The sequence below is a fragment of the Salvia splendens genome, chromosome 19 (genome assembly GCF_004379255.2).
Source record: "Salvia splendens isolate huo1 chromosome 19, SspV2, whole genome shotgun sequence".
Classification (NCBI taxonomy): Eukaryota; Viridiplantae; Streptophyta; class Magnoliopsida; order Lamiales; family Lamiaceae; genus Salvia; species Salvia splendens.
Window position 1 is genome coordinate 14,575,516 of NC_056050.1, and position 18,429 is coordinate 14,593,944.

An 18,429-nucleotide genomic window follows, 5' to 3' on the forward strand; every position below is an offset into this window, starting at 1 on the left:
AAAATTACAGCATTATTTGGAACCATAAATACATTTGTAGGTACTTGGGCCAAGATGAAATTGGTAACCAATTTTCCATTTATCATTCATTATATTGTGTGTATTATTTGGTTTGATATTTACATTAGAGGGACTTTTTAATGCATTATGTTTTTTTTCATAACGGGTCTTCTGTACTCGGTGCTGAATATAAGTACTTATCGTATGCATTATTATGTTATTTTAGTTCATCATGTATTTAAAATTACAACATTATTTGGAACCATAAATACATTTGTAGGTACTTGGGCCAAGATGAAATTGGTAACTAATTTTCCATTTATCATTCATTATATTGTGTGCATTATTTGGTTTGATATTTACATTAGAGGGACTTTTTAATGCATTATGGTTTTTTTCATAACGGGTGTTCTGTACTCGGTGCTGAATATAAGTACTTATCGTATGCATTATTATGTTATTTTAGTTCATCATGTATTTAAAATTACAGCATTATTTGGAACCATAAATACATTTGTAGGTACTTGGGCCAAGATGAAATTGCAGATGGCTAATGTGCACAGTGTCTTTCAATAAAATTGTAATTCCTGAGTTTAGTTAATTCTGATGCAACAAAGACATGTCACAAATGAAAAGAATAAGATAATATAGAGTCATATAAGAAAAATAATCCGGGTACATAAATCCATAAATTACATCACATCGTACTCTTGCCCTTCCCCTACTCTTTCTCCATCTCCATCTCTTTAAGTCTAGGACAATTTCTGGAGTCATGGTGGCCCATCTCATCGCAAGCCTTACACCGTCTTTGAGGCGGACTAGCATCCTTTAGAGCCTTTTCCCTTTTCGAAATCAGTCGGCTCTTTGAGCTGCTAGCATGCCCCTTGGTCTTGACCACATCTGGAGGATGAACCTCCACAACTTCAGGCCGCACCATGCCATAGAACTCTTCAATCATTCGCCTTTTTTCAATTGCTGACGTTGTCGGATTCCCAGCTTGCAGAGATTTACCATGTTCTTCAACGCCGCCTACAAATGCCCGTAGCAAATCAATGTCTTCCTCAAACCGCCGGAGGAAACCATAGAACATAGAAATGCCTTGCTTTGACACTGCTTGCCTATCGTCAACAACAGATCTGGTAGGAATGTCATCATGGATTTCCCCATGGACCGCCTTGGCTAGCGGAGTCTTCATCCATCTACTTTGGCAGTATTTTTCTGGTATTTTCTTCAACTCATTGTTCCTGACTACCAAATAGTTTGCATTCGCAATAATATGACTCAACACTCCTATCATGAGTCACCAAATACGATTTGCGATTGCTATCCCCAAGCTTGTAGGTGTCAACAAATTCAGTCGAAGAAAATCCTAGCACGCGACATCTATCATTACCCTCAACGATTTCTTCCTGTATTTTCCTGAACATCATATCCGTGTAAAGCGTCGAAGCATGTTTCTCAAACGGCAATGTAGTTGCCAAAATGGGCAAAGCAGTGGCATCGTGGTAGTCTAACGCCGTCCTACTGTTACGCTGAAACTCAACAGCATGGTTGAAATTCATGTAGAACTCGGCTATGTTCGCACGGGGCTTCAGAAATCTTTTGTAGAAACTGTTCTCCGATTCGGAGATGAATGTTGTCCTAATCATCGAACCCAGTGGAAAATCTCTAAAATACGCCGGTATCCAGAAATGCATGTGTTCGTACAATGAGTTAAACCAATCAAAGTCTTCCAACCGATGACTTTCCACCATTCTTTTCCACTCCTCTTCAAATTCGTCAGGCTCAAGCAGATCAGACTAAACGCATGCACTGAATTCCTTCTTGAAAGCTTCATCATTGAGCAATCTATTTGGGATCTTGGTGGACAACTTGTGCATTATGTGCCACATACACCATCGGTGGCGCGTGCCAACCAGAACCTCTTCGATGGCTGATCTCATTCCATTGTCTTGATCTGTCACGATCATCTTCGGTGCTATGCCCATTCATTCAAAAAAACGTCTAAACAACCATCTGAACGCCCCTGTTTTCTCATTGCATAACAAGCCAGCCGCAAAGGTTACAGGGCTTCCATGATTGTCCTTTCCCGTGAAAGGACAGAATATCATGCAATACCTACATAAACAATCGTTTGCGTGTCATCCAATTAATCCAACGAAAACATAATGAATCAATAACGGAATCATAATGTACGAATATGTACTTTTAATGCACTTGATATAATTAACAAATAACTGAAAATCTAATCTGCATAATGCAACTGTTATACTAATATAATGAATGCAAACGTATTTATAATGCACTTACTATAGCAGAACCATATATACTTGTTTGTGTTATAGGTGGTGTCAAAGGCTACAATGTCACCGAACATATGGTAATTCCTTTTTCATTAAGCCGTCACACCAAAACAACGCAACCAACTGGTTGTTTTCATTAACCTCATAATGATATGTGTACGACTCAGACATCTCCTTCTTTTTTGCCATGTCGTCCAATACCATTTGCACATCGAACCCATGCGCATATGCTTTAATGTCGCGTGACGCATTCCTGATGTCACCGACTGTACAACCAACGAAGTCAAAGCCACCGAGAGTTTCTTTCAATACCTTAAATGTCAATGTGGGTCCAATATTCGCTTTTGAACAATCAAGTATGAATTTCTGGTGAACGTCATCCAAATGACGGTTCACAGTCATAAACTGCTGGTGCTCGGACTCAATCATCTCATGGTTATGAACCTCGTTGAAATCATGTACCATATAACCTGGATGTCCATTATCAGAGAAATACTTGAAGGAAATACTAGCTTTACAGCCACATCTCTTCGATAAGCGTCGGCGCTTCATTGAGAAACCGGAACGTGCATTCAACTGGTCATCGTCGATGGACTTCTTGTGGCCCTCCCTATTGCATACGACGTAATACCACGTTGTAACTTCGTCCACCTTCCTCACACCTTGTTTGCGCGTGTCAAACCCAACGGCCCTAGCATACACATCATAAAACGCGATTGCAAACTCTAATGATTGGAACCTCTGACCAACAACAGGCTTTAATTGATCAGAACAGGCAGGCACAACCCTAACTGCGTGTGAACACGAAACAATATGACATTTGGTAGGTTAAGCAAAAGATGCATTGTAAGAGATACACGCTACATTACCGCACAAAATGAATGCATTATATAGTAATAATGATACATTGCATGTATAATTTTGTCCAACTATTACGTCAACATTAACACAAACACTATAGGGATGGCTGTAATTCGTGGAAATAAATACATGTTTTCAATCTAATAGAATATAACACTACTATTGCCTGTAGTCAAATACTACTATTACTATCGGCTTCCCTGGGGTAATTATTGAAGGACGATGTCACCTAGTATTCTGAATGCACCATTGCCACCACATACTCGTGACCGGTCCATCATATTTCGATAAAATAGTAAAAGGCACGCCAACATCAAACACAAATTTCATGATCTACTAACATCGGGTAGTGCGACTGGACTTCGATAAGAAAAGTAAAACACCAAAAACAATAAACATGGAGAAAAATTTTTGACTTACCTTCTTCCATTGGCAACCGAACAAACTTGAAAAATGAAAATCTATGTGCGATTGAATGTGAGAAAGGACGATTTCACAAAGTACCGTCGACTCAAAAAAATAAACCAGCAAAAATGGAGACTTGATTGGGTGAAAATCTGAGGGGAATAATTTGATAAATTGCAAAAATCGTGAAATGAGAAAATCATGGGACATACCATAACCAACTCCATTTGTTATTTCCTATTGTGCCCTTTACACGGTTAACATGATTTAAATTTTAATGTTTCAGCTTAATATGTGAACCACTAGATCAGTGCAAATCGACGGTGGAGATTAAGAAGGATAAAGGATTTATTAGGTGAAAAGGATTTGAATACAATCATATATATATATGTATATGTATATATATATATATATGTTGGAAATATCAGAAAAAAGAAAGTTTGAGAAAAAGAGGGCTGGAAAAAGTTATAACCTGACCCAGTAAGTCGACAGTTAGGGAATAAACCAAAAATTAAAGGCTAAAGGTCGCAACTTGACCCAGTGAGATATCTAGTGGCAAAATAAATAGTTCAGTCTGATCCAGCAAAGTTTGTTTAGATCTTTGGTCTCTTGATCCAGCAAAGTTTCTTTTTCTTTTTACCATTCATAATTTTAACTTAGAACTCCTAGGACCCTACCTTAATACATTACTCCCAATAAGCCACATTACACCCGAAACAAAGACCTTAAGGAACTATTTTGTGCAGTCCAATTCGAGGTATGATAACTCGCATTCTAGGCCTTGGTTACTGGTCAGTATACATGCATAATTGGATTATATCTGCAAAACAGTTGCTAAAGTGTGCAGGGAAAGGGTTCTAGTCAGTAGGAAGGGTTTCAGATAACTCAGGTGAAAAGAGCGCCAGAAGGGTGCAACACTGATCAGGATGCATGCCAAAAAAAGGCTCGAGAGTCTACCCTAAAAGGAAGCCACTTGGAGAGAGGAAAAGGACACTCCACTCTTAGTTAGAATATTTTCTCTCGGTAGGTCAATTTCCTTCAGCATTGTCCTACATCTTCTCATTCCTCGCCACAGCCATGATCACCTGAAGTTTCCAGAAGTCCACCGGATTTTTCCTTCCATCGTTCCAACCAGTTTATTTTGTAGTCGTAGCAGTTTCATCGCCTGGAGTGGCAAGATAATCTTTATTTGCTTTCCTTGTTAATCTTTACTTGTTTTCTTTACGTTGGATCTGTTGCAATTTCGATACTTGCTATCTTTTGAAGTATTTCGTTTAGATCCAAACGTTTATGCAATGAAGTTGTTTTTATGCATCTCTTTCTATGTCAATCTGTTTCATTTTTCCTAGGTAGCTTAGATCTAGTTGTAGCGGTAATTTCTCAAGTGTTGAAAGCATGATTTCATTTGGAGTTGCTTGATATGAGATGTTTAGTTGAGTTGTTGTTTAGATTTAGATTCCTGAAGCGATTAAGTGCGAAATCTGAGTTTACGTGATTCTGCCACCTTGCATGTCGTCCAGTATGAGTAGTTCTTGATTTCGCTCGTTTAATCTTCAAATTTTAGTGAGTTAATTTGTGGATCTGAATTGTGGAGTTGTTAATCTGTAATTTCATCTATGCAATCTGAGTTTGTTTGATTTTGTTCGTGCTTGTTGAAGAAGACAGCATTCACATCCAAGTTTGGGACCACATTTACTTTTTAGTTGCTTTTTGCTTTTGTCCTTTGCTTTTTATGCTGGTACCCTACAGACCTGACATTGTAGCCACCCAACTACCACTTTTTCTCTAATATTCTGTTTAGCCTTTTATAGTACCTACCTACTTTCCACATGTCCCTGAAACACCTTGTCCTCCACTCTCACGTACACAGCCACATGTCGTTCACTTTCACACCACCCAGTCAGTAGAGTACCACCTTTAATTCCTGTCTAGGTAGAATCTCATCCCAAGCGTGGTAGATAACCAATCCCCCTCCAGACTATCACCACAATTACCCAAAGTGCATCCATCTCTGTGGGATTCTACCCTTACCTCCACTATACTAACCAGTAGAAGTGGGTTGAGGAATTTCTTTGATGCCAGGTTCAGGCTGAGCCGGGGTTTCTATCCTGATCAGTAGGATACACCTTGCTTAACACGACACCTGCAATCCTGTTGAGTCATCAAAATGGCGTCGTTGCCGGGGATGGATGGCGTTATTAACTGTTATTGTGTGTGATATTTTGGCGTATATATTGTGCATAACTTTTCTCTTTCTTTTTTATTTCAGTTTATGAGATGCAGTTCGGCACCTGACCATTGGAAGCCGAAGATACTCCAACGAGGGACTATACTCGTGACCACTCGTTCAGGCCTGTCGACAGCCCTGTATGACCTAGGCACGAGTAATGACGAAGAGCAAGACACAATAGAAGGAGGAATACCAGAACCAGTGCTACAATTGGAAGGTAACACAAGGAGGATGGCTGGTCAAGTAGACGATGATCCAGAGATCGGATCGCTGAACGCGGATGCCGACGGAGAACTGCCGCAAGCCATAGTTGTCACTCCAGGACAGACAGCCTGCGATGTGAACCCCCATGTTATCTCAATTCTACCCACATACTGTGGAAAGAGCTATGAAGGACCCTACGAGTTCCTTCATGAGTTCTGTAAGATTTGTAAGGCACAGAGAAGGCCAACGGGGGCGACCGAGGATGACTACAGATTTAAGGCCTTGTCGTTCGTCCTAAAGGGGGAGGCCAACACATGGTTCATGCGCCTGCCACCCGACTCTATTGCGAGTTGGGCCGACTTCAAGTCAGCCTTCTTAGGCGAATTTTTTCCGTCATCAAAGATAAGTGCGCTGAAGAGAGAGATAACCAGTGTGAAGCAAGGGTACGACGAACCCCTGAGTGATTATGGGCGAAATATATGAGCCTTTTGGATGCGTGTCCAAACCATCGTATGGCAGATATAGAGATACATCACACCTTTTATGAGGGGATGAATAAGGCAACAAAGGATCTGGCAAACTCATCGTCAGGAGGAAGCTTTACGCAGCTTAGGGTCAGTGAAGCGAAGAAGGTCCTAGGGAAACTTTTGAGCACGAAGAAGGAGTATGACAATTCGAGAGATGGATACAGCAGAGAAAGGATTGCGAGTGCTTCGTTCACTGACCAGGAGTAGAAGATAGAGCAGAAGATGGACTTGAAGATAGACGAGTTGAAAATGACGCTCCTAAACATGATCGAGAAGAACACACCATCGCCTTCCCCAACTGGGAGCTACAAGGGTGCAGAGCAGGGAAATCAAGGGCCAACCTACGATAAGCCAAATGACTTCGTCAATATGGAGCAAGTCAATGCTGCAGGGTACTATAACTCTAGTGGGAATTGGATCCCGGGGAGACAGTGGGACGCACCATGGAGGGACCATCCAAATTTTCGATGGGGAGATGGGAACCAAAACCAAAACCAAAACCAAGGCCAAGATCAGAACCAATACAACCCCCACCCGAACCAAAATCCCAACCGTGGCCCAGCAAATCCCGACCACCAATCCAACTGGTCAGGAAGGAACCAACAACCCCACAACCAAAACCCACAGAACCAAAACTCAAACCCTGTTTATATACCACCCTACCAAAGGAACTACCAAAATTACCAAAATCAGCATAGTCAAGGTCCCCAACACCATCAGAACCAGAACCAGAACCAGAACCAGAATCATTATCACCAAGACCAGTACAACCCTCCTGCTCAGTACAACCAATACCCACCTAACCAGAACCAGCAAAACTTCCAAAATTACCAACCCAACCAAAACCCCCAGTATAGCCAGCACCAAGGTCCAAATAAGTTCCAATATCCTAACAGGTCAAGGATATCTATGGAGGACATGATGGGATAAATGTTCGCTTCGCAGCAGAGTATCAAAGGTGAGTTGCAGTCCAATAATGAAGTAGTGCAGGGGATGCAGAATGCCCAGGAGGAGCATAAGGCGAACATAGATATGATGAATAGGCAATTAGCCCAGCTGGCGAATTCGATGGGAGAATTGAAGGGGAATTCAGGGAAACTCCCGTCTACAGTCCATGTACCTGAAAAGGCAAACGTGAGCAAGGTCATATTGCGGTCCGGTACTGCCTATGATGGACCAAAACCAAAGAAACCCAGTGGAGATCCCAGTGAAACGAAGGTACTGAGCGACATCGTCTTGGAGAGAGAGCTCAACAGACTTCTGCCTCAGATGCAGGATCCGTTTTTCTTAGATGAAGCACCATTGGAAAAAGATGAAACCAAAGGCGTACGGCCCAGGGAAGACCCTCCTAAAAAAATGGAACCCACGAAAGAGACTCAAGCCCAGAATGTGCCCAAAAGAGACTCGGGAAAGGCTGTTGAAAAACTGGTAGACGAGGCGAAGGGGAAAAAACCATTCCCTTACCGTTTCGTGACTAGAAGGAAGAAGGAGAACCCAGTGGATTACATGTCAATTTTTGGGAAGCTGGATGTCACCATACCATTTTTCCAAGCCGCGAAGCTACCCCCACTTGGGAAATTCGTCAAGGAGTTCATAGCTGGAAAAGCCCAAGAAGATGGGAAAATTATGGTGGAAGGGATAGCGTCAGCAATTGTGCAAGAGAAGCTACCGCCCAAGAGAGCCGACCCAGGTATGTTCACTTTACCTATAACTATAGGAGATGTAAAAATCGAGCATGCGATGTGTGATCTGGGAGCATCTATAAATGTTATGCCATTATCAGTCTATAATCGATTGAAGGGAGTAAAGTTGTCAAACACTAGGGTGTTAATCAAACTAGCTGATAGGTCATGCATAAATCCTGAGGGCGTGTTGGAAAATGTATTGGTGAGAGTGCATGATTTTACTTACCCTGCTGACTTCTATGTGATCAAGGTAAGTGAGTCTGAAGCTAGGGAGTCTAGCTGCATATTGTTAGGGAGACCGTTTTTTAGAACAGCTAAGACAATCGTGGACATGGCTGAGGGGAAAATTTGCATTGATTTTCATGGAGAGAAATTCACTTTTGATATCAATGAGGCCATGAAGAAGCCTATCGATTATGAAAATCTATGCTATGTTGATGTAATTGACCCCCAAGTCCAAGATTTTCTTGAGACCGAGTTTTTGCAGGAAAAACTCCAAGCGTTGGATGTGTATGGAAAGGCTGATGTAGAAACAGCTGCATGGTGAGATCTGATCAACAACCAAGGGTTTACTGATGAAGAGATAGAAGGAGCAATTATGGACTTTTGTCTGAAATCAGAATTTATTGGAGCCGGAGGGGCTCAACTACCAGCCAGTACAGAGGAATTCTCAGATGGTGAATTAGAAAAAGAGGGAGATGCTGCAAAAAACCTTCTACCCACAGACACACTTCCCCCATAAGTTGATTTAAAGAAACTGCCAGCAAACCTGAAGTATGCCTTCCTCGGGGAGGAAGACTCATACCCGGTGATTATCAGGAGCAGCCTTACAGAAGAGCAAGAGACGAAACTACTGACTGTGCTAAGCAAGAACAAAAGAGCAATTGGATGGAGCCTTACAGATTTGGTGGGAATAAGCCCCGATGTCTGTATGCACCACATCAGGCTAGAAGAAGGAGGGAAATCACATCTGGACCTCGCATCAAAGGCAGTAGGAGGAGGTGAAGAAACTAGCACGGTAAGCGACTCAGAAGGCATAGCCCACCAACCAGGAGACAAGGTGGAAGAGAAACTGACCGAAGATGAAGATCCGAAGTCAGTGACTCCCCAGCCAGAAGCAGGGGAGAGTGATACACACATCGAGGAGAAGGAGACCGAGGTACAACCAGCGGAACCAGAGCAGGTGGTACCACCAGTATTGAAACCGAAGGAAGTTAAAAGAAAATTGGTGTTGAAGGGTGATCCAAAGGCAGAACGGCTGAAGCCAAAGAGAGTATCGCAGAGATGCCTCGGGAAATGGACATCCAGCAAGGCAGGAGCAAACACGGCAGCAAGTGCGTTGGAAATCTCTAGTGAAGAAGACAGGGCTACTCCTACAAAACCTGGGGAGGAATCCTTGTCGGCTACCAACTTGAAAGTTGCCTCGACAGCACCCGAAGTGGTCTCACCCACGCCCAGTGACCAGAGAGAGGAAACTAACACGATGGCTGAGGGTCTGGACCTCGCATCGGAGTCAGTAGGTCACGCAGAGCCAGGAGATGACAATACCCATATCCGTGTGGAGACCCAGTCTACTGTCCAGAAGGAGCCTTCAACACCAACAGAGGAGAGACTGGAGGAAAATGAAGACAGAGATGAGGACAGATACCGCAAGGAGAGGAAAAGGATGGGGAAAGCCCCTGTTAAGAAGAAGCCAAGTAGCAAGAAGCAACGCACGGTCAACACCGGCATCGTCATCACAGAGTCAGATCAGAGAGCCCCACCGCACCGAAGGGAGCCGAGTGATAGTGAGTATACCGCAAGTGAAGAATCGGGGTCAGAAAGCGACGTCTCCCTAGAGGACGAGGAGTATGGCGAGAAGAAGCTCCCACACAACCATCAAGAGTTGATGCATCCTCCGGTGGAAAGATTGAAGTACCGGCGTTGGAAGGTGGAGCTCACTGACGAGCTAATAGAAGACATGAAGCACTTCAACACTAAAAAGCTTTAGGATGCGTTTGATGACAAGGACGACGGCAGCAAGCAGATTAAGAGTGGGAAGGTACTCTTTTTCCCAGCACTCGATGAATTGAACGCCCGTGAGCCTTTCTTGTCGCATTGCGTGCGTTGGGTGGCAAAGGAGTTTTTCACTACCTTTAGATTCAAGGTCACTACGGATCTGGATGAAGAGTCCATAACCTTCAGGGTATTCGGAAGAGAGGTGAGCATGACCTTGATTGAGTGGACGGTTAGATTGGGAATGTGTAGTTTAGAAGAGGCCATAGGGCCACAATAGAGAAGTAGGGAGAGGGAAATTCCCCGCAGGCACATTGACTTTGAACCCCAGGAGGCATGGGAGGAACTCACTGACCCAGCTGCTGGGCAGTTTTCATCTACTATATCCCGCTCCATTCATTTCAACAACCCCATCTTGCGCCTGGTCCAACTCTACCTGGACTTCAACCTGCTAGGGCAGTGAAATTCAGTCGTCCGGACGTCAATGACAGAACTTTACCTCCATTGGTGTGCCAAGCACGGGAGGAGATTGCAACTGGGTTTCTGGATCGCTTATCAATGCCACCTCATTGCCACACACCCTGCAAGAAATCTGTCCCTCTGCCACATTTTGGGAGCCTTCGTGCGGAACAACATAACTATTATGGAGGTCGAAGGTTTATCTCCCCTGTATATGGTGGACCCTCCTGGCCCGTTTGATACGCCTTTCTTCGTCCGCACGAATACTGTCTACATCAGAGAAAGAGCCCCGCGTTTTTACGCCATGGGTGAAGAACCTATCCCTGCTGAAAGCGTAGTAGCAAGCCAAGGCACCCAGGTTCAGGGTCAGAGGCAAGCGAACCTAGAAAGGGCGGTAGCAGAGTTAGCAGAGGAGAACAGGCAAGCCAGAGCGGAGTTGACCCGTCTGACGAATGTGATGGAAAGTATTCTGAAAGAGTTAGCGAAAGGGAAGACAGTTAAGGGAGCTGGAACAAGCGGCCATGGAGGCCAGAATGATGAACCACAGGTAACCGAGAAGGAATGAGAAGAGCTAGAGGAATAAGGTGCCGATGAACCGGCAGAGTCTGAGGAGAATCATTCTGATACCCAGGAAGAGGAACCCGAGGAACCACCTACACCCAGCCCTGCCCCGCAGAGGAGCAGAAGGAATATGTGACCACCCCACTGACTAGTTAGTTTTCTTTTTCAGTTTTAGTTTTTTTTATTTTATTTTATATTTTTTGTTCTGTTGTTTTAGGTAGAGTAATTTTGTGTAGTATGTGTGTTGCAAACCCCATTCACAACACTTAGCCTATTCAATAGTCTAAGTGTGAGAAGTACAGGGTTTGCTACTTTGGCTCATGTGTATGTGTTTGTTTTCTTTTCGTATGCATGTTAACTCACACTTAGCATATTGCTTAGTCTAAGTGTGAGGAGTTTGTGTATATTTGTGTTTGTTGAGTTCTGTTTAAGTCTTCAACTCTCCCACTTAGCCTATTGCATAGTCTAAGTGTGAGAAGTTTTTAGACAAAGTATGTTTTGTTCATGTTTTATTAATGAGTCTGTATGTCGGCCATACTAGTCATTCCCATTTTCCACTTCACAGTCATATCTGAGGGCAGACACTTGTGAAGCGGGAGGGGGGAGATAATGGCCAGTATGACATGTATATATGTGTGGTCTGTGTTAATTGTATGTGCTAGTGTTTTTCTAGGTCTATGATTTGTATATACGTGTTGATTGGGCTTAAAACTCAACTTCCTCGAACTGACGGTGAAGGGAATTGAGGGAGATAAGGCATGCTGGACAATGGAACCACCCCCCTAGTATCTCCTAGTTAGTATAGATGATGCAAGTATGAGAGAAAAACTCATCCTTAGAGCCAGATACAAAACCCCTCTTAAATGGTGAGTTATAAGCCTAAGTGGAACCACTTTCCACCAATTTAGAAAAGAAAAGAGTGGCTGCCACATGATGCCTAGGGTAAGGTGACCGCATGTAGCAATTCTTGAAGGCAGTAGGAAACCCCCGTCCGAAAAAAAAAAACATCCCTTAGAACCCCTCTTTCTAACCAAATCTATACCCAGATATAACCCACTAGCCACTGGGACTGTGTGTGTGCGAGGCAGAAGGCAAGAAGTCGACTGGCCAGGAGGACATACAAGGAAAACCAACTGGAGAAAGAAGTCGAGGGGCAAGGAGAAAATCGACCAGGAAAAAAAATCCCAAGTCCAAAAAAATAAGGAGGAATAAGGATGGCGAAGCCACATTAAAAAAATGTTGAAGAAAATGGTCGAAAACACTTGACCACAAAAAGAAGGAAGAAGGAATAAGGGTGGCGAAGCCACAAAGAAGCTACTGACCAGTTGGAGTCCAATATCAGGAAACGTCCAGCCGAAAAGAAGCAACAGCCAAGAGCGCAAATGCACACAGTTTGCCCACATCAAAATAAAGTAGTAGTTTTTAAACCTTAGAGCCTTAGGAACATCCACCCCAAACACTACAAACCAATAGCCCCATTACAAGTCTTAAAGCCCTTCAGGAGCCGCACGTGAGATCTGAGTCTAAAGCATCCGTGGTTCAACATTTTGAGAGAAAACAGTCCTAACTTCCCCGATGAAGAATGAGTGACTGAGCGAATCTGGTGTTTGGCCGAGAGTTTGGGTGATCTTGACGAGCAGATATACTGATTGGGAAGGAAGAGGGGGGAGGCAGAAGTTCAAGGCTGTCTAAGGTCGGATTGCACCTGATCCCAAGGGGAGGGATGGTTGAAAATATAGCCCGATTAATGTGTTTTGTGTGTCTGTTTATGTGTTTGTCCATCGCTTATGTGTTTTTTTTCTTTGCGTCAACGTTTAGAGTCTAATTTAGTATAGAGTCGGTCAGGGGTGTAACTAGGCTAGGATTAGACTTATTTCTTTTTGTTTGTTCTTCACGCTCGAGGACAAGCATGTGGTAAGTGTGAGCAGTTTGATAAGTCGCATTCTAGGCCTTGGTTACTAGTCAGTATAAGTGCATAATTGGATTATATCTGCAAAACAGTTGCTAAAGTGTGCAGGAAAAGGGTTCCAGACAGTAGGAAGGGTTTCGGATAACTCATGTGAAAAGAGCGCCAGAAGGGTGCAATACTGATCAGGATGCATGCCAAAAAAACGCTCGAGATGGAGAAGAAGGATTGTTGGGAAGGATCAACCACAAATGAGGGCAAAATAGTCATTTCACGAAGAGAGTTTACCTAAAAATCAAGGGCAGGCCTCCCTATAAAAGGAAACCACTTGGAGAGAGGAAAAGGACACTCCACTCTTAGTTAGAATATGTTCTCTCGGTAGATCAGTTTCCTTCAGCATTGTCCTACATCTTCTCATTCCTCGCCACAGCCATGATCACCTTAAGTTTCCAGAAATCCACCGGAGATTCGCCTTCCATCATTCCAACCAGTTTATTTCGTAGTCGTAGCAGTTTCATCACCCGGAGTGGCAAAATAATCCCAGTTTATGCATCTCTTTCTATGTCAATCTGTTTCATTCTGCCTAGGTAGCTTAGATCTAGTTGTAGCGGTAATTTCTCAAGTGTTGAAAGCATGATTTCAATTGGAGTTGCTTGATCTGAGATGTTTAGTTGAGTTGTTGTTTAGATTTAGATTCCTGAAGCGATTAAGTGTGAAATCTGAGTTTACGTGATTCTGCCACCTTTCATGTAGTCCAGTATGAGTCTTGATTTCACTCGTTTAATCTTCGAATTTTAGTGAGTTAATTTGTGGATCTGAATTGTGGAGTTGTTAATCTGTAATTTCATCTATGGAATCTGAGTTTGTTTGATTTTGTTCGTGCTTGTTGAAGAAGACAACATCCACATCCAAGTTTGGGACCACTTTTGCTTTTTAGTTGGTTTTTGCTTTTGTCCTTAGCTTTTTATGCTGGTACCCTACAGACCTGACAGTGTAGCCACCCAACCACCATTTTTTCTCTTATAATTTTGTTTAGCCTTTTATAGTAACTACCTACTTTCCACATGTCCCGGAAACACCTCGTCCCCACTCTCACGTACACAGCCACATGTCGTTCACTTTCACACCACCCAGCCAGTAGAGTACCACCTTTAATTCCTGTCTAGGTAGAATCTCAACCCAAGCGTGGTAGCTAACTAACCCCCCTCCAGACTATCACCACAATTACCCAAAGCGCATCCATCTCTGTGGGATTCGACCCTTACCTCCACTATACTAACCAGTAGAAGTGGGTTGAGGAATTTCTTTGATGCCAGGTTCAGGCTGAGCCGGGGTTTCAATCCTGATCAGTAAGATACACCTTGCTTAACACGACACCTGCAATCCTGTTGAGTCATCAAGGTATTAAACTTGTGGCAATACTGAGTGAACAGTCCTAACATCTCTGGTGAGAAATAAGTGACTGAGCGAATCCAACAGTTGGTTTTTAATTGAGCAATCTTGACAAACTGACACCTTGATCAAGTGAACGCGAAGGGAAGAAACATAAGCTGCTGGCAAATGGATTGACCTCGACCTCGGGTATGTTTGTTGGAAGTTTATTCGGTTTTATGCGTCTATGTGAATATATGTTTTTGTTTGAGTCTTGTTTTCTTCTTCTTCTTTTACTTTCTTGAAATGAGTAAACCATGTCTGAAATTTATCTTATCTTTTTCTTTTCTTTTTCTTTATATTTGGGGACAAGTATGTTTTAAGTGTGAGCAGTTTGATAAGGCCTATTTCATGCATCGGTTTAGGGGTAAAATGTATGCTACTTGATCAGTTTATCGCGCAAAGCAAATGTTAATTGTGCAGGAATGTCGCTTGACCAAGGCGAAAAAGGCCAAAAATCAGGGGGAATGATCAAGGGGGTGACTAAGCAGTTAGGCGGGGACCACTGCGTTCTAGAAAAAGGACACGTCAGGCTAATGAGCTAGATGATGATCATCATTCTGTTATCAAGGACGATGTTCTAGAAGGGGAGACGTGCTAAAACGCAAGACGCAAGGACGGAGCTGAGTCATCATTCTGTTATTGAGGAGCGACGTCATTCTAGAAGGAAACCACATATCAATCGATGAGATGCTCGATCATAGCGTGAGCGAATATCCTCTTCCGAGATCGTTATCCAGCTGGAGGTCATTGCGGCGAACTTAAAAATAGAGGATGTGCCACCATAATGAGAATCTTCTTTGGAGAATAATCATCTTTTTAGCATCTCCTTTTCAGTTTCTTCTTTTATTTTCCTTTTTTTGTTCCAGTTTAGTTCTGTGTGTAGTTTCCAGTTCCGAAGGTAGCGTAGTAAAAGATATAGTTAGAGAGAGAGCGACCGAAGGGAGCACGATAGGATACTCAATATATGTTCGGCGCCGTCCCAAGTTTCCAACCGAGAACTCCTCGGCTTACTTGTTTTCTTATTTTCTGAAGTTGATAGCTTATTTTAATTTCGTAGTTAAAGAATCGATCTTTTTGTATTCTGCATGTTCACCGCACTGTTCTAAGCTATAGAAGTCGAAGTTGTTTTGTTTTCGTCATCTTGTTTACTATCCCAGTTCAGTTTCGCTTTTAAGTCTCGATTAATTATCCGAATCTTTATTATGTTGAATGGAAAAGTGTTTGTGTTTTTCGTAGCATGCCTAGGTAGTCAAGATCTTATTTCCGCCTGTCGCTTACTTGATCCATTAAATTGTGTCAGCATGATGAATAGCTTTATCAAGTAGATAGTGTACATTTTGCATAGCTTAAATCCAGTAGCTTAGAAACTCCCAAACTAAAGCGTGGCAGCAGCCGAACCCCTGTTCACTACTCACACACTCGATACACCGGTTTCTCTGTAGGATCGACCTCGTTCTTGCCGCTTTACTGTTAAAGTTGTGCGAGTTTGGGAGTTACAAATTACATTGGTGGTGAGCGACAGCGAGAACGCTTTGATTAAATGGCAACGACATTTGCTAACTGATCCATCCGGCCGGTTATCTTCTATATAACTTGATCAAATCCGAAACAATTTCGCTAACCCACCACCAACCACGATTCGGGAACCAAAAATTTGCATATTCAAAGCTAATTCAACAATCTGGATTGAACATTAAACTCAAACCTAAAACCAACACAACCCAACCCTAAATTGCTATAAAAATCGGGATTTCAAAAACACAGTTATGAACCCTAAATAAACAATTTCGCATATTAAAAATTGAACCCAAAATCGGGATTACAAGCAAGCCCTAAACCCTAACTCGAACCCTAATTCGAACCCAGACACCAACAGAAGCAAACCCCTATTCAAAATTTGGGATTTTAAATGTGATGTCTCAAAAATCGAGATTCCAATCCCTAAAATTGATGCTATGATCTTACCTTGTAACGGGTGAATCGTTCGCCACAGATGCAAGGAATCGATATGGCCGCAGATTTGTACGCTGAATCGCGATTCGAATGATGGCCTTCGATTTTGGGTGCGTTTGAAATCGGGATCGAATTTAGGAATGATTTAAACCTAATTGCGTTTGAAAGGGATGAAACGACATCGTTTTAGGTGTTAGAAACGACGTCGTTTTACGATTTTCCGGTGACATCCACGTCAACTTTCAGGCATGCCACATGGGACGCTTACTTACCGGAAAACACCGGGTCGGGTCAATTTGGGAGATACCAGCAACCCGGCAAAGTTGGTGACTTTATCGCCAATTTTAAAGGTCGTGGGAAAAACCGGAATTCGGGCAAAGTTAGTGACTTTCAAGGCAGTTATCCCAATTTAATATTATACTCCCTCCGTCCCCAAAGAATATGCACTTTGGATTCGACACGGGTTTTAATGTAAAATTGGTAAAGTAAGAGAGAGGTAGAAAGAAAAAGTAATTAAAGTATATTGTTAGTGGAGAATGAGTCCCACCTCATTAGAGAGAAAAAACTTTCTAAAATTAGAAAGTGTATATATTTTTGCAGGATGAACTAAAAAGAAAAAAGTGGATATTAATGATTATTGTGAGACATAGGGAGTACTATTTAGGAAAAATGGCATTCTACAGATTTCACTTTATAATTTTTGATGTAGTCAAAAACAGTAAAAACGTTAATCTTAGTACTTAACAGGAATCAAGTTGAGTGTAAATTTATTGTATGAAAGTCCAAACTATTAGTATTATCATGGATTGCTTCACTTTCTTTTTATACCGTGTACTCCAACACAGTCAAATATTACTATTTGAAAATTATCTTATCTTTTTCTTCAACCGTCCTTTTAAACGGATTTTAGTTGATAGTTAACACATTTTTAAGAGTGAACTATGTAAATAGTGCCTTATCTTTCGCTTTTAATACTTGATTTTTGTTTTATATCATTTTTAATACTTCGTGACAAAAGTAACCCTAGATACCAAACATGTGATTTTAGCCATGGAGAGTATTTTTGGAAATTTAAGTTAAATGGTACAAAACATATAGTTTTTTTTCTTCCTTTCCTCTTTCCTTTTTCTTCTTCAGTTTCTATTACTTCTTCTTTATCTTCCTTTCTTCTTTCTTTTTTCTACTTCAGTTCCTATTTCTTCTTGGTTCTATTTTCCGTTTCTTCTTTCCTTTTTAGTGCAATATAACGAGCTCAAAATAATGAGGTAGATTTTCCAAATCCAAAGATCGCATGAAGACGAAATCTTTTAATTTATCTTTTTTTCTCCCATAACTAAGATTTTTTTGGAGAAAAAAAAAACAAATGTCACAAAGAAGAAGAATACACATGGTTCTATAAATAAATGTTTGAATAATGGATTTAATATCATTTTACGCCCTCTTTTTATATATGTCCAAAAATATCTTCCATGGCAAAAATGTGAAAATGTGTTTTTTGAAGGGCCTTTTGGGATTAAAATGATCACCAGGTACCAATAAGTGTGATTTTTAGGTACCAAAAACGATAAAAAAACAAAGATCATATACTATTTTTGTGCAAAAGTGGAAGATCAAGTACTATTTATATACTTCACTTTTACTAATCTTGTAACATTTGGGTTTAATGTGAGATAGATATATTATTTTTTTAATATCACTACGTGGTTTGGGATGAGAATGAATAGTAAAATTATTTTAAATTGAGTTTATAAGAAATATAGAATTTTTATGATTAATTAATAAATAAAATAATTTAATTAATAGTTTGTAGCCCGATTAGCCCATCGGACTAACCCGAAACTTGAGCATTTAGGGTTGTAAAATTATTACTCGTTTAAATTTTAGCCCGATAAACCCGCAATATAAT